Source organism: Pan troglodytes, chromosome 14 (assembly GCF_028858775.2).
Source record: "Pan troglodytes isolate AG18354 chromosome 14, NHGRI_mPanTro3-v2.0_pri, whole genome shotgun sequence".
Taxonomy (NCBI): Eukaryota; Metazoa; Chordata; class Mammalia; order Primates; family Hominidae; genus Pan; species Pan troglodytes.
Window position 1 is genome coordinate 67,834,088 of NC_072412.2, and position 19,188 is coordinate 67,853,275.

The window sequence follows — 19,188 nt, forward strand, 5'->3', positions numbered from 1 at the left end:
CAATTATTAGCTAATATAAAAAATTCAAGTGTACCCAAGTTGTACTTTATAGCTATCCAAAAAATCTGGCACTCAAAGAGTGAACATGAATTGCATTTTGTTTTCATGTATCTTTGGTCTCCTTAAATAGAGAAAAATGCTTCAGCTTTATTTTTATGTGATTTTAAGGTATTGAAGAATACAGGCCCGTTGGTTTAGAAAGGTTCATTTATACTGAGATGTTTTATAATGTTAGTATATATATAATACAACAATATGCATTATCCTTATCTCTTTTTTATAAATGGAGAAACTAAAATGAAAATTAATGCTATTGGTCCTAATCACATAGTTTCTAAATAACTAGCAGAGCTAGGAACTGATCCAAATAGTAAGATCTATCACTCTTAATTATTGTAAAACCATGCTTTAATAATTTATAAAATACCCAAAATATGTACCTATCTTGTTCTATGTTTATTCATCAACAACTTGGCGGCCACTATTTATGTTATTAATACACATGTCGTGCAGTTCCACCTGCCTAGCTCTGCTCTCAGACCTCAGTACACAGAGATATATAAAATTAAATCACTGTTCTAAAGGAATATTGAAATGAGTGATAAAAAATAGACTATCCTACATGAACATAAATATGGAAGACATAGATACTGGGGAGTATTAGAGGAAGGAAAGAGTGAAAGGAACAAGGGCTGAAAAACCTATTGGGTGCTCTGCTTACAACCTGGGTGATGGGATCATTTGTACCCCTGTCCTCAGCATTACACAATATATCGATGTAACCAACCTGCATATATACCCCTGAATCTAAAATAAAGGTTAACAGTACTTAAGAATTTAAAAATTAAAAAATCAGAAAGCTGAATAAAATAGGATAGATATATGTAAAAATAAATGAATAAGGGATAATCCAAATCCAAGATTAGAGACATATAACTGAGCTAAATATGACGTTCGATTGGAGCAGCTTGTTTCAGAATTTAAAACCCGGTATAATTTTTTACAGGAGAAGAAACTGTCATTCATTTCATTTTGCCTGATACTTCAACTTCAATAACTTTGATTACTTTTAATTGAATGTTATCCTAAAACTTTGTTGTTATTATATCAGTAATGAATTTTAACTTTAGCAAAGTATAAATGTTTATACAAATAAAAATAATAAGTCAAAAGTTCAAACGCAGTCTTTCTGTTGATAAAATGAGAAATTAGCACCAACTGTTGGCTTTTCCCCTCAATAGCAGCCCTAGAAACTACAGAAAAGAGTATCAATAACAAATAAAACACTGATAAATTGCAAGGTAGATCTAAGGATATTCTGGACTTACATGGAGTGATGGCCAGCTTGTGACAGGCAGTGAGGATATGATTTTTTAAGTTCTGTTTTTATTTCTCTGCTATAGGCACAAACCATCCAATGTCAGTGTTGGCATAAAAATTTCAGAGCAGAATAAAAGCATTTGGTGTAGAGAACCTGATGAAACCTCATTTAAGCGTCTCTCCAACCTCTATCCCTGAATAATTTATAACCACTTTAATACGAATAATAAATATGCAATTTGTGGACCATTGAGTAGACAACACAGAGAGGTATGGCCTCAGGGGTGAAAAAAAAATAGCCCAAATAGAGAGCCAAGAAATAAATGCAACTAAATTTTGACAAGACAACCAAAAAGACACGATGGGGAAAGGATAGTCTTTACTAGGAAGACTGAATTTCTTCATGAAATGAGTGAAATCGGAGTCATGTCATACACTGCAGTCAAGTCAAAATGGATAAAAGACCTAAATGTAAAAAATGAAACCACATAAGTCTTCAAGTAAAACATAGGAGAAAAGCACCTCAACATTAGGTCTTGGCAATTACTTTCTAAATATCAAAGAAAAAGCTCAGGCTACAATAGCAAAAATAAACAAATAAGACTATATCAAAATAAAAGCTTCTGCACACCCAAACAAAAATAAACAAAACAAGGCAAACTGCAGACTGTGAAAAAATATTTGCAAGCCATGTATCTGATAAGGGGTTAGCATCAAAATTTATAAAGAATCATTACAACTCAATAGTAGAAAAACAAATAGCCTAATTTAAAAAGGGGTAAAGGTCCTGAACAGACATTTCTCTAAAGAAGATATAAAAATGGCCGGGCGCGGTGGCTCATACCTGTAATCCTAGCACTTTGGGAGGCCAAGGAGGGCAGATCACCTGAGGTTGGGAGTTCGAGACCAGCCTGGCCAACATGGCGAAACCATGTTTCTACTAACAATAGCATGAAAAGGTGCTCAACATCACTAATCATCAGGGAAATGCCAATTAAAACCACTGCAAAGAGTCACTTCATACCTGTAAGGATGTTTATTATGAAAAATAAAAGAGACAGTAAATGTTGGCTAGAGTGTGGAGTTAGGGGAACCCCAATACACTGTTGGTGGGAATGTAGACCGGTACAGCCATATGGAAAGCAATGTGGCAGATCCTAAAGTAATTACAAATAGAACTAACGTATGACCCAGCAATCCATCTTTTAGATACATGCCAAATAGAGATGAAATCACCACCTCAAAGAGATATCTGTACTCCTATGTTCATTGCAGCATTATTTATAATAGCTAAGATATGAAAACAAAACGTCACTGATTAATGAATAAAGAGAATATAGTATAGATATACAAGGGAATATTATTCAGCCTTAATAAAGAAGGAGATTTGGTCTTTTGCCACAGCATGCATGAACCTAGAGGACATTATGCCAAGTAAAATAAGCCAGACACAGAAAGGAAAATATTCTATGATCTCACGAATGTGTGGAATAGAAAAAAAACAGTTCAAATCCATAGAGGTAAAGAATTAAACGGTGGTTATGACGGGTCAGAAAGAATAGGGGGAAAGAAAATGGTGAGATATAGGTCAAAGGATACATGTTTGGACATTTGATGTACAAGATGAGGACTAAAATTAATACAGTTGCATTAGGATTTTTTTGCTAAATAAGTAAATTTTAGCTGCTCTTGTCACAAAGAAAAAGTATATGAGATATTTTAATCTGCTTCACTATACTAATCATTTTATAACTTACAAGTATCACATAACGTCATGCTGTAAACGTCAAACATACGTAATACAATTTATTTTTAAAAATTAGTCCTGGATACATACTGTTCTAGCACTACCTGCCATCAAACCTGCCATCAAACTATTTTCAGGCAAGCTGATTGTATTTTAAAACAAAACTCAAGAGTATTTATAGCATGTAAAAATATCCAGTGCTCAATAAGGTAAAATTATTGTGTCTGGCCTTCAATCAAAAATTAACAGGAAAGAAAAGAGGGATAAAAATATGACCCATCATGATGAGAAAAATAAACCAAAAGAAAGTCGAGAAATGACAGCAATAAGCCATATGCTGGCTAATATCCCTTGTATATATAGAGCTATACTTTGGAGCCAAACAGTATCTATGATGCTGTTGCATTTAGTTTTCTACATAAATTATTGCCATAGCAACATTTAGAATATTTAGAATATGTAGTTTTCAGTAATCAAGTTTCAGATTTTCAATCTCGACTTAAAATCTCTCATGTAATATAGTGTTTATTGTAACATGTTTTGGAAATTCTCATAGGTTTATTTGTTATTAAAACTTTCTTTTTGTAACTGTTTCTTACACATATTATTTTCGGTCCTTTTTCTTTTATATATGTGCCTTTGTTAACTGTACACTTAAGGAAACAACAGTGATGATTGAGGTTTTATTTTGGATAAATTGTCTTTCTATAATCCATTTGGGAAGTGGTAAGTTACTGTTTGTAATTTCATCATCTAATATTTTTCTTCTGCTGCATGCTAATAAATGACTCCATTAAACTATTGATTGTTACTATCTGTAAACTGAATTTATCACAGCCGCATCACTGTTTTCTATTATGTAGTAATTTGCTCTTCATTTATTTCATTTTGTTACATACATCTAAACACCCTGTATTAGAGACCATATAGGTTGCACATTTATCATGATGTTGCTTTTCATGATTATTTTATTCAAAACATAAGTGGATTTAAAATATAGATATTATTAACAGAGGAACATAATTTTTAAAAATATGATCTAATTACTTCAAATTCAATGTTCCAAGGTGTTACCACTGTAATAAAAAGTAAACTAACAATATCTCTCTATTTTAAAATAATTTCTAAATGTAAACTAGTAATATCTCTATTTGAAAATAATTTCTAAAAGTAAACGAATAATATCTATCTGAAAATAATTTCTAATATACTCATATATATTTAGGTTTAAAGGATGACCCTAAATCCGCTTATATCTTAGTTCTTACTATGTAGCCTTTCCTTTGGATTATTGAACTATCCGCATCCTTCCAATTTTGCTATAGTTAACCAAGGTTAGGTCCTGTTGATTGCAACCAAATAAACTTTGACACAACCTAAGTGTCCATCTATGAACAAATGGATAAAGAAACTTTGGTATATATACATACAATGAAATATTATTCAGCCCTAAAAAAGGAGGACTTTCTACCATTTAGATGAAGCTGGAGGACATTATGCTAAATGAAATAAGTCAGATACAGAAAGAAAAATATTGCGTGATCTCATTTGTGGAATCTTTAAAAAAGGTTAATATACGGAGATAAAGAATAAAACAGTGGTTACCAGGGTTGGGGTTGTCAAGGGGGGATGAAATGGGAAAATATACTTAAAAAAATACAAAGCAGCAGATCTGTAGGATAAACAAGTCAAAAGATCTAATGTACAACATGAGGACTATCACTAATAATAGTATACTCAAAATTTTTGCTAAATGAGTAGATTATAGCTGCTCTTGCCACAGGGGTAAAATGGGTAACTATGTGAATTGATCGATGTATTAAATGTGTTCCACCATAATAAGCACTTTATTTAAATAAATTTTATTTTGTATCCAACATGATGTTATATATCTTGTAACTTCAATACAATATAAAATTTATTTTTAAAAAATAGTAGGCAAAAGAGACATAACCTAATGGAACTTACACTTCAGTGGGATATTTAGGCATTAAATCCACAAGTGCATACTGATAAAATGACAGACTGTATAAAATGTTACAAGATAAAATTATAGGATGGTAAAAGTAAATTTTAATTCACTTCTCAAGCAACTCCTCTGTTATCTCTTCATTCATTGGTCTTTAACTCTTGCTATATTGCACATACTCAGTGCCCACCAACGCCCAACACACACAAGCACAATGTTAACCAAACCTTTCTTCTCTACTCACTTAGCAACGTATTTCACATCTGTGATTTCTTTCATTACAGTATACTAGCTGATTTACTTTTACTAACTTCCATTGAGGACAAGGATTATATTTGGTTTAACTTTGAACCTTATGCCTAGCGCATACCTCATAGTCAGTATAATGAGGATACTGTTATCCAATATTTAATGTGCTGGGGATTCAAGTATCAGATAATCCAGAAGACTCTAATGATGTCTGTGATTCTTTTTGGAATGTCACCTTCTACTTTAAAAAAATCTTTGTCTTGCCCTTGTTTAATATTCACAATACCTTTATCTTAACTCACTGTTTTACATTTCACAAGTGTTTTTTTTCATAGATAAGAAATTGTATGCCAGTCTTTCAACTGTTTTATACATTTACTGTGGTCGGAGATAATAATAACTACCTTTTACAGAATGTCTATTCTGAGAAAACAAAGACCCAAAAGTTAATTAAATACTAAAATCTCAAAGTCAATGGGAGGCAGAGCCATTATGCAAATCTAAGAAAAGACTTCAGAAAATCTTTTCTTAGATTTGTTAAGTATTTACTATACTGCCCTGCCTTATGTTTGAGCTGCAAAATGACTAAAAATTAAGGTATAACAATTACTTGTAGATCCATTGTTCACTTGGTTGTAACCCTCAGAATGACTCAGAGTACTCATTGTAATGAAAGGAGCAGGGAAACAGCAGGCAAGTGTCTCTGGAGGCCAGATACTGTCCCTAGGTGGCCATGCATCTTTGGCCAAATCAAAAGCTCTTTGGGTGCTTAAGCTGTCAGACAATTTCAAGCTAAATAAATGATAAAACTCTCTAAAAAAGTGAACATTTATTATATGGAAGGTTTATATTTTATGATATATCTATCATGTTTTATTGTTCAGTTTAATCAATAAAACTTTTCATTTTCAAGGACTTATTTTAGTATTAATATGCAAAATTGATATTTTAATACAAAATTTACTTGCTAGTGATTTATATTATGGTCTGTGTTCATTTTATTATAGATTACTTATGACTTTAAAATGTCTTTTCATGCCATTAATTGAAAAAGGAAATTTTGAAAAAAGTCAATTAAGTATATTTTAAGACATTTTGAGCATCAGGGTCTTTTTCAAAGAAAAAGAATTTTTCAAAAATGTTTTTCTCTCTAAAAAGACGTGAAAATTATTTCCAAACTACAAACTTCCTTGTAAAACGAATTTGGAGGAAGCTGCTTTCACCATGGTGACAAAAATCTAGATGCAGATTACTTCATCCGAAAAAGGCAATTTTCCATAATCAGTTGAGCTCAGCACACTGAGTATGTTACACTGAATTTCTGATACAAAGCTACTTTTGCAGATATTTGGAAGTGTTTGTGTTCCTACTCAAGGATTCAGAGATATAGGAACTAACTAAACTGGTGAATAATGCAAAGCAAATGTAACTTTCATAACAAGGAAGTTATCATTTTTTAGGACTTTTTGAGCTAAAACTAATAAAATAAGTTGTAGTGGCTTAAACAAAGAGGTACTAAAATTAACATTAAAAATAACAAAATGCAGATGAGAAGTTCCTTTCCTTAATCAGTGTGGCCCTGTTTCACTGCTGCTTCTTGGTGATACCATACAGCACAGCAAAGTGTGACCTACAAGTTTCTGTGTGCACAGTCTCAACACATTTTCTGTTTGTGTTAAATATCACAGAGGTTATTACAAACGGATTCTGACAAGAGTGTCACTAGAATTCTAAGGTTCCCAAATAAAATGCAGAAATCAGACTGTGTATTTCATGTATTTTCAGCATTTTCTTTTGTATATGATAGGTTTCTCTGATTGGTTTTTCAAACTGAGGGAGATAAAGCAGAGAAGGAATTGCCTAGATTTGTTCATGCTAACATCTACCTTTTAGTGATTCTTTTTCCTATCTCTAATTATTGGAAAAATAATACAAGTCTTATCAACATACCCACATCAAAGGATGGCCATCAAATTCACACTCAAACTTTCCTGAAATTGAATATGAGATGATCAATGTATATTGTGTCTTTTTATGTAACAAGAACCAATTTTTTAGAGTTATATAGTTTAAATAGCTGGAAAGACAGGGCATGGTGGCTCACGCCTGTAATCACAGCACTTTGGGAGGCCAAGGCGGGCGGATCACCTGAGGTCAGGAGTTAGAGACCAGCCTTGCCAACATGGTGAAACCCCGTCTTACTAAAAATACAAAAATTAGCGGGACATCTTGGCAGATGTGTGTAATCCCAGCTATTCGGGAGGCTGAGGCAGGAGAATCACTTGAACCTGGAAGGCGGAGGTTGCAGTGAGCCGAGATTTTGCCACTGCACTCCAGCATGGGTGAAAAGAGTGAAACTCCGTCTCAAAAAAAAAAAAAAAAAAAGAAAAAAAGATATGCAATGTAATTTTAAGATAAACTAAAGACAAGCAAAGGATTAGATAACTACAGAGGTTTTTTTTTTTTTCTTCTAATAGGCTGTTTAGAGATGATTTACATAAGGAGGAAATATTTGGGGAGAGACCTAATAAAAATAAGAGACTAAAAAATGCTGGTGGAAAAGCCCTCCAGGTATAGAAAAGAGCCAGTGCAAAATCCCCTGAATTTATAACAGGTTTGGCGTGTTTAGGAAACTGAAAAAAGCTGAAATCTTGATAATAGGTCCATATTTGGTTTCTCTAATTTTATATAATCAGTATTCCCTAATATTTATGTCTACATATAAACTTATCTAAAACTAGTAGATTAATTAAAAATTATGTAAAAACTTAAGCCATAATTTCTCTCTATTTCTAGCTTCACATTCCTATTCTTTGTTAAAAGATATAGAAAATATGAGTAGAAAAATTTCTTTGAGAAATAATGATAAATAAGTCCTTTATCAAGATGATATAATATAAAACTAAATGCACCTTTCATTGAACTAAATATACAAAACAAATATTAAAGGATCTAAAGAGATAAATAGACTACAATATAATAATAGAAAGGAACTTCAAAACCTCACTTTCAACAACAGAAAAATTAACTCAACAGAAAATTAATTTAAAAATATTAGACTGAACAACACTTTAAGCCAAATGGATCTTACATACATATACAGAACATTCCACCAAATAGCAACAAAACAAACATTTTTCTCAAGCACCTACAAAACATTCTTCAGGATAGATCAAAGGTTAGGACACAAAATAATCCTCAGCAAATTTAAGAAGGTTGAATTTATATCAAATATCTTTTTGATCACAATGGTATAAAACTAGAAATTTTGAAAACTCATGAATATATAGAAATTAAACAACATGCTCCTGAACAACCAATGAATCCCTGAAGAGAATAAGATGAAAATTAAAGAATTTCTCAAGACAAACAATAGCAGAAACACAAAATACCAAAAATTATTGTATATATCAAAAACACTTATAGGAGAAAATTTGATAGCAATATATGCCTACCTGGAAAAAGAAGAAACAGCTCAAATAATTAAACCAACATTCCCTCAAGGAACCAGAAAGTAAAAGAACAAGCTAAACTCAAAGTTAGAAGAAGGAAGAAAATAATAAAGGCAAGAGTAGAAACAAATGAATTAGAGACTAGGAAAACAATACAAAGGATCAAGAAAACTGAGAGTTGGTTCTTAAAAAGATAAATAAAATAGACAAACTTTAGCTTGACTGAAAAAAGGAGAGATGATACAGATAAATAAAATAAAAAATGAAAGAGGAGACATTACAGCTGATAACCAGAGAAACACAAAGGATCATAAGAGACTACTGTGTACCATTATATGTTATCAAATTAGACAACCTGGAAGAAATGGATAAATTCCTAGACTAATACAACCATTCAAGACAGACTCATGAAGAAATAGAAAATCTGAAGACACTGATAATGAGTAAGGGGATTGAATCAGTAATAAAAAATATTCCATCAATGAAAAGCCTAGGATCTCCAGGCTTCATAGCTGACTGAGTTCTACCAAACATTTAAAGAAAAACTAAAAAAACACTTCTCACACTTTTCCAAAAAATAAAAAAAAATAAAAAACAAAGAGCAGGAATTACTTTCACCTCTTTTCATGAAGCTATCATTACCCTAATATATAACCAGACAAGGAAATTACAAGGAAATATCCTTGAACATAGATTCAAAAATCTTTCACAAAAATACTAGCCAACTGAATTCAACAACACATTAAAGGATCATCCACCATGTTCAGGTAAGATTTATCATTGTGATGCAAGGATGGCTTAATATATACAAATAAATAAATGTGACGTATCATCTTAACAGAATAGTTTTTTAAATCTGATCATTTCATACAATGCAGAAAAACATTTGATAAAACTGAATATATTATTTTATGATAAAAACTTTTACCAAACTAGGTACAGAAAAAATAAACTTCAACATAATAAAGGCAATATATGAGAAGCCCGTAAGTAATATTATACTCAATGGTGACATTTGAAAGCCTTTTCTCTAAGATCTGGAACGAGACAAGGATATGCATTATTAGTACTTCTATTCAACATAGTATTGGAGGTCCTCTCTAGAACAATGGGTCAAGAGAAAGAAATAAAAGGCACCTAAATGAGAAAAGAAGAATCGCCACTGCTTATTGATGGCATGATTTTATATATAGAATGCCCTTACACTCCACCAAAAAAATTGTTAGAATAAATAAATAAATATAGTAAAGTTGCAGGATGCAAAATTGACGGATATAAATCAGTAGTGTTTCTATTCACCAACAACAAACTACCTAAAAATATATTCAAGAAAACAATACTATTTACAATAGCTGCAAAATAGAATAAATACTTACAAATAAATTTATCCAACTAGGTGAAAGGCTTGTACATTGACAACTATAAAATATTAATAGAAGAAATTGAAGAAGACATAAATAAATGGAATGTTCGTGGATTGGAAGAATTAATATTACTGAAATGTACATACTACCCAAAGTGATCTACAGATTCAATGCAATACCTAATCAAAATTCCAATGTTTCATAAAAATAAAACGTATATGGAACCACAAAAAACCCCTACTGGTTACAGTTATTATGAATAGAAAGAACAAAGCTGGAGGTATCGCACTACCTAATATACTGCAAAATAATTAAAACAGCATAGTATTGGCAAAAAGAAATAGACTCATCAATCAATGAAACATAATAAAGAGTCCAGAAATGAACCCAGTGATTCATCAGCATTGGTCAACTGATTTTGACAAAGGTGCCAAAAATATGCAATAGGAAAGGGATAGTCGCATCAATAAAATTGCTGGGAAAACTGGCTTTCCACATGCAGAATTGGAACCTAATTTTATACCATACACAAAAATCAACTGAAAATGGATTACAGATTTAAACATAGACTGGAAACTCTAAAATTACTAGAAGAAAACATAGGGGAAAAATTACATGACATTGGATGGGACAATGTTTTTTTGTATTTGACCCCAAAAGTGCAGGCAACAAAAGCAAAACTAGACAAGTGGGATTGCATCAACCTAAAAATCTTCTATACAACAAATGAAACAACTAACAGTGTATAGAGACAATCTATTCTGAAATGGGGGAAAATATTTGCCGGCCATACATCTGATAAGAGGTTAATACCCAAACAACTTAATAGCAAGCAAAAAAAAAAAACAAAAACAAAAACAAAAACAAAAAATCCTAATTAAAATGGCCAAAGAACCTGAATAGACATTTCTCAGAAGACATACAAATTCCCAATAAATATAAGAAAAAGTGCTCAACATCACTAATCATTAGGGAAATGCAAATAAAAACCACAATGAGATATCATCTCACACCTGTCAGAATGGCTTTATCAAAAACATGAAAGATACGTGTTGGCAAGAATGTGGAGAAAAGGGAACTCTCATACATTGTTGGAGGGAATGTAAATTAGTACATTCATCATGGAAATAGTACAGAGGGTCCTTAAAAAACTAAAAATATAATTGTTATATTACCTAGCAATTCAACTTCTGGGTATTTCTGCCACTCCCATATTCATCACAGCAATATTTAAAATAGCCAAGTTATGGAATCAACTTGAGTGTCCATCAGCAGAGAAATCGATGAAGAAGAGGTTTATACATATATATGTACACAACATACATTGTGTGTGTGTGTGCATCTATATATATACACTATATATATACACACAATATACACACACACACACACACAATGCACACAATGCAATACTATTTAACCTGTAAAAAATAAGGTAATTTAACCTGTAAAAAATAAGGTAACCTGTAAAAAATAAGGTAATTCTGTCATTTGCAATAACATGGATAGAACTGAGACCATTATGCTAAGTGAAACAAGCCAGACACAGAAAGAAAAATACTACATGCTTTCACTTGCAGGTGGAATCTAAGACAATCAAGCTCATAGAAGCAGAGAGCAGAATGGTGGTTAGAGAAATGGGGGTGGCGGAAAGGGAGATGATGGTCAAAAGGTATAAAATCTCAGACAAGAGAATTTTTGTCTTTTAAGTTCTATTGCATTGCATGGTGAATATAATTAGTAACAGAGTATTGCACATTTCAAAATAGCTAAATGTGTACATTTTAAATGTTCTCACCACAAAAAAAATGTGAAGTATTTGAGGTGATGAATAGGTTATCTAACTTGATATAGTTATTTCATATTGTGTTCATAAATTATAATATCACTTAGTAACCTGTGCATTTAGATAATTATAAATGGTCATTTACATTTCAAAAGTTGATCAATCCACACACATACATACACATACACCAAAATTTAAACTTTTGGTGAAATAATTGTAGACATAAAAATCAAAACTTTAAAATTTTAGAAATATAAGAACATGTTTTAATATCTTTGATTTTTGGATGTATTTCTGAGTGTATTTGGTAGATTTAAGTAATGTGTATCATGGTGTAATTTCAACTGTTAATTACGCAAACCTCAATAATCTCTTATGTACAATGTGTAAATATTAACATCTAACAAATAAGATAAATCTGTATACGACTGGAAATCTTGGATCTTAAAATTTGATGTGAATTGGAAGCTTTATTAACCATCATTTTAGTGGTGATAATTTTATACATTTAAACTTGTCTTTGCATTTTTTAAATTGATGCATAATATTTGTACATATGTGTAGGGCAAATGTGATATTTACTTACATGCATAGAATATGCAGTGATCAAATCAGGGTATTCGGGGTAATCAACACCTCAAGTATTTGTCATTTCTGTATGTTGGGAACATTTCAAGTCCTCTCTCCTAACTATCTTGAAATATACAATACATTGTTGTTAAAAAGTCACGTTACTTTGCTATCATACATCATAACCTTTTCCTTTTATCTAACTGTATGCTTGTACCCATTAATTAACCTTTTTTCACCCTCTGCCCCACATCCTTTCCAGCCTCTGGTATCTATTATTCTACCCTCCGCCTCTGTGAAATCGACTATTTTAACTCCCATATATGAGTGAAAATATGCAATATTTGTCTTTCTGCACCTGGCTTCTTTTACTTCTTGTCCATTTGCAGAAATATTTTTGCAGACTTTATAGCCAATTACTTTTCTTTGTTGCCTATCTTCATGAAGAATTCCACTGACCAATTTGTTGACTAAGTTAAAACTTGAGATCATATTCATATTCCAAGTTAGTAATCATGTATTGGAGTTTTTCTTGCTCAATATATTCTTTTTACATTTCTTAATTTTTCTTCCCAACAACTCATTAAAGACACATTAGCTTCTTTCCTGGATTATTGCAAAACTCCCCTCCACTTTTTTCCCTTACATCAATACAGCATCATTTTCTAAAATCACACATATTACAAACAAATCGTTTTTGCCTAAAATACTCAAATAGCATGGCATAGTTTTTAATGTAATGATTCTAATCATTAGAATCTTGCCTAATCTTTGATCTTAGTTTTAAGATTAAATAGGTTAAATAGACCCTCCTCTAATTGCACCTACATGGTGAAGGGTGTTTCAGGCAAAGAGAACTTCAAATGCAAAGACTTGAATCATATCTGGTGTTCCTGCAAAAAAACAGAGAGCCCAGTATGACTAGAGTAGATTGAGTATAGAAGAGATTGAAGTGTGATGAGAAGTCATTATAAGAGTCTGACCTTGGCTGAGCGTGGTGGCTCATGCCTGTAATCCCAGCCGAGGAGACTACAGGCGTGAGCCACCTGGGGGGCCGAGGTGGGTGGATCACGAGGTCACGAGATCGAGACCATCCTGGATAACACGGTGAAACCCCGTCTCTACTAAAAATACAAACAATTAGCTGGGCGTGGTGGTGGACGCCTGTAGTCCCAGCTACTCGGGAGGCAGGAGAGTGGTGTGAACCTGGGAGGCGGAGCTTGCAGCGAGCCGAGATCGCGCCACTGCACTACAGCCAGGGCGACAGAGCGAGACTCCATCTCAAAAAAAAAAAAAAGAAAAAAAAAAAGAAAAAAAAAGAGTCTGACCTTATCTATGAAAAGTATCTCTTTCCTTTAAAAGATTTGTTCAGGTTGGGGACAGTGGCTCACTCCTGTAATCCCAGGAATTTGGGATACCAAGGCAAGAGGATTGCTTGAAGGCAGGAGTTTGAGACCAGCCTGGGTAACACAGTCCATCTCTTCAAAAAATTAGCTAGGCATGGTGGCATACACCAGTAGTCCCCACTACTTGGGAGCCTGAGGCAGGAAGATAGCTCGAACCCTGGAGGTAGAGTCTGCAGTGAGTCATGATTACACCACTGCATTCCAGCTTGTGACAGAGCAAGACCTTGCCTAAGGAAAAAAAAAAAGTTTGTTCATACCTGGTGTATGTAAAGACTGTGTGAGCAGAGAGACTAATTAGAATGGGGCTACAGTGGTCCAGGCAACAGATCATATTGGTTTGAGCTAATAGGGTAGTTGTGAGAATTATCAGACTCTGTCTACATTTAGAAGGGGGTGTTAACAGGTTGACTGATGGATCGAATGTGGGGTGTGAAAACAAGAGAGGAGTCAAAATGCTTCCAGGGTTTGAAGCCTCCGTGAATGGGTGATGCTGACAATGTTTATCAAGAGGAAAATCATTATATGAGGAACTGATTTAAAGGTGAGGAAAATGAGAGTTCAACACTTGATGAGAAACTCCATCCTCTATGTCCTTCTCACTGGACAGACACACACCCATGTGCACCTAGACACCACAACATAACGTCACCTCATTGCTCCAGGTGATCTCTTGACCTTCTCTGGCCTACTCAGAGCTATATACTCTGGCCCAGCACTCATTCATTCTTTTCCACTTATTTCTTTCTGGCTTTTCTGGGAAGTCACAAAATGGCCAATATATCAAGGAGCTGATCTATATTGTTTTTTAAAACCTACACGTTGTTTAGTCTTATAATTATTAATTTTCAAATATGCTTTTCTTAATGATTTCTAATTTGATATTATTGCAGTTAGAAGATGTGGTTTGCATGACACCATTTCATTGAAATGTGAAACTTTTTTAATGTCTTAAAATGCTGTTTACTCTTGTAAAAAAAAAAGTGAAATTAGTAAGAATGTGTATTTTCTAAAGCAGTTTAATATTTTTGCAGTTTATTCATAATTTTGAATAGTGTATTGAAATATTCCACATTAATGGTGAATTTAACAATTTCTTCTTGTAGTTCCATGAGATCTAGTTTTATATATTTTGAGATTATTTTATCAGGTACATGCAAATTAGGTATTATTTTTCTTGTATTGAAACTTTTGATGTTTTGAAGGATGTGATTTTTCTTAAAATGTCTTTTATTTTGCAATCATCTTTTTAAAATCTTTTTTGGAAATCATCTTACTAGTGTATAGATTATCATTTTTTTTACTTTTGAATAAGCCTGGCTGTGCCCTTTTGCTTTATGTCTTTTTAAATTGTAAAATCTGGAGTTTTTTTGTTTCTTTCTGTTTATAAAGAGTTTTTTAATTCCTTTTACATGTGATATAATCATTAATAAATTTTCTATTAATTCCTATTTTCTTAATTTATGCTTTTTATTTGTATTATTATTTCTATTGTATTTTTCTTTATTTTAAATATTCAACTGTGTTTTGTTCTACTGATTTCACAATTATTCCTCCCTTTTCTTTTTAATAATTTACTTTTTAGTTTAACTTTTTATGTTTCACAAAGTATGAAATCAATATTTTAATGCTTTCCTGAAAATACAAGAAGGGAGAATATCTCCATCCCAATTTACATGTCTATTGTGAGACTTGCTCATTTTTCACTCCCTGAAAGTAGGGAATATTAAGAAATATATGTCTGTAAAATACTTTTAAAAAAGAATGAAAGTGACTTCAATGTAAAAGGCATTCTTCGGAAGAAGCATGTCCTTCCATTTACATGTTAATTTACATATTGTTTTGTCCAGTTTATACATCATTTCTTGTTTTAACCTAATAAACGGATAATATTTTATTTGTTCTCTAGAGGCATACTGTTCAGAATTGCTTAGTTTATTGTTCAGAGTTTTTCCTTTACATCAAAATTATTTCCAGGTTCATTTTGATTTTTCATGCAGCACGTCTTTTAGAAATTTACTTAAAAATTGTCTCTTAATAATCATTTCCTTTTCTCTCATTGCACATAAATATCTTTATTTTACACTCAAGCATGAAATAGATTTTCTAGATAGCTAATACTGGATTGATTATTTTTTCTTTTTAGTAATATAAGAGTATCATTCTCTTTTTTAACTTCCTTTATCGGTTTTGACAACTTGGTTATAGACCAAATTGTTATTACTTTTTAGATTTTTTCAATCTTTTATTTCTGTTAAGAACTTTTCTTTGTTGCTAAAGCACTAAAGCTTTACTATAATTATCTATTTGCAATTTTCTTTATATTTCACTTTTGATATATTGTGCCTTCTATATTTATTAATTCATTTTATCAATTCTGGAAATTTCTCAGTCATTTTCCAGCAAATACTACATTTTTAATTTTTTATAGTTCTAAGTCTCGAAAGCTTACTAGATCTAAGCTACATATTCTTAGTCTAACCTTCACAATTTGAACTTTTATACCATATTTTTCTTAAGATAATTTTCTTAAATATACTTTCCAGTTTACCAGTATACTTTTATCAGTTTTTAGTCTGCTGTTTAGGTGATCAATCAAGTATAATTTCAACAAATTTATTCTTCATTTATAAAATTTCTATTTAGAGCTTTTACCACATCAGTTTGGCATCTTTGGTAAATCTCTTTTTCCTTGCACAACTTTTTTCACATTTAATTTCTTTAATATTTCAAACAATTGTTTTTTAAATCTATTTCCAACTGAATATATTTTTATGATTGATTTTGTTATTTCTAATTCATTGTGGCTTATTTCCACTTTTTATAATTTTCTGAGATATCATATTTTGATAAGAGTTCATCCTTATATATTTAAAAGGTTTCATTGGAAAAACTTTGTTCAGGATGAATTTCCAGTTGATTCTGCCCATTACCAAGAGCTGTTGCTGACCTGGGACTATGTTAGATCCATTCTAACATCTAAGATTTAAATTGAGTACTCAGATCCATATCCTTCTACTTTGTAGAAGATTGAATTTTACACTTGAGATCCCAATCCTTATATTATCATTTGCCTTTTAGGCCACCCTGTTTTGCATTTATATACTGTTTATTGTTCTATGTTCTGGTTTCAGGTCATTGTACTTTTCTTTGACTCACTCTCAGAGATTTCCCTTAGTTTTGGAGAAACAAAAGATGAAGGATCAAACTGTAGTTTAAAACCTCTACTAGGTTTCCTGTCTAACACATGGCTAAAGTATGGGACCTCGCTAATGTTTTCTTTACAATGTGTCATATCTTTCAGCTGGTATGTTTAGACTATTTTCTTATCCTGTGATGTGTGTGATGTATGTGTGTGTGTGTGTGTGTGTTAAACTTTTTTTAGAAAAAGCCCTAGACAAGACAGAAAGCTTTGTTTTTGTCTCCCTGTCTTAGTCCCTTTGTGCTGCTATAAAAAATATCTGATACTGAGACTGAGTAGCTAATAAATAATATAAATGTATTGTTTATGGTTCTTGAGGCTGGAAAGTCTAAGATCAAAGTGCTGCCAGGTTCAGAGTCTGGTGAGAGCTACATTCTCCTTCCAACAGGACGCTTCATTGCTGCATCCTTCAGAGGGGATGAATGCTGTCTTCACATGGCAGAAGTGATGGAAGGAGTGAACTTAGCCTCTCAGGCCCTTTTATAAGGCACTAATCCGTGAATGACAGTGAAGCCCTAATGGCCTAATTATGTCTTATAGGCCTCACTTCTTCAAACTCTCTTATTGGGAATTAAGTTTCAACATGAATTTGGAGGGGACACAGTCACACCCTCTGCCATTTATTGACATTTTTTCTTCTATAAAATTTTCTGAAGTTTAAAAGAGCTTCAGGGCCAGGCGCACTAGCTCATGCCTGTAATCTCTCCCCACTTTGGGAGGCCGAGGCAGGTGGATCACGAGGTCAGGAGTCCAAGACCAGCCTGGACAATATGGTGAAACCCCATCTCTACTAATAATACAACAACAACAACAAAAATTAGCTGGGCATGGTGGTGTGTGCCTGTAGTCCTGGCTACTTGGGAGGCTGAGGCAGGAGAATTGCTTGAACCCGGGAAGCAGAGGTTGCAGTGAGCCAAGATTGCAGATTGTACCTCTGCACTCCAGCATGGCGACAGGGAGACTCCGACTCAAAAAAAAAAGGAAGAGCCTTCAGGTCTAATATTTTGCCTTTCACCCAAGACCTCATTTTCTGTTTGTCCCATATTCACTATAAAATGCCAGCCTTTTGGTTTTTGAAATCAACAAACACTTCCAGAAGGGCCATACAGTCAGCCTTATCTAACCCTCTTGTTATTCTCTCTCTTTCACCCTGAAACTATTAAAAAATTCTTTCAATTTTACTGTGCATTTTTAACTTAGTTTTATTCAATTATTAGTATGACTTCTGATAATTTTTTCAACATAGTATATGCACAATATTACTAAAGATAAAAGATTTTATTTCTTCTTTAAATTATTAAAGTTTCGTTTTTGTTATCTATTTAATGTAATCTTGGCCTTGAGGCTCTATCTACTGAAAAGCTTCCTTTACATAAGCATGAATGGTAACTGAATTTACTAACAATATGATTGTTAATAGAAGTTCAATTTGTCAGAATGTTTGTTGTAGGCAATTCAGTTAATGACCAGATTATCAATAAACAAACATAGGGATAATTAAGTTACTACTTAAGACCTCATTAATTGTTTATTGTGTAATCAAATTTCATATTAATTAAATATAAATATTCTAAGCAGAAACATTTAGAAAGTTAATCCTAACGTTTCCTCTACATATTTATGTGAGAAATAAAATTTGTAATTCATTTCTAACCCAAGGAAAAGTATGTTTCTTTAACAAACGTATAAAGGATGCAGCTGTTGTTCTTTAACAAGCTCTGATACTTTTTTTTTTTTTTTTGTGAGACAGTGTCTTGCTCTGTCACCCAGGCTGGAGTGCAGTGGCACAATCTCGGCACACTGCAACCTCTGCCTCCCAGGTTCAAGAGATTCTCCTGCCTCAGCCTCCCGAGTAGCTGGGGTTACAGGCATCCGCCACCATGCCCGGCTAATTTTTGTATTTTTTTTAGTAGAGACAGGGTTTCACATGTTGGTCAGGCTGGTCTCGAACTCCTGACCTTAGGTGATCCACCTGCCTCTGCCTCTGCCTCCCATAGTGCTGGGATTACAGGCGTGAGCCACTGCGCCTGGCCCGATCATTTTTTTTTTCTTTTTTGCATTATGCTGAAGTGGTCATTGTAGGCGGTGTGGGTTCAATATCTTCTTTTTTTAAAAAAAAAAAACAC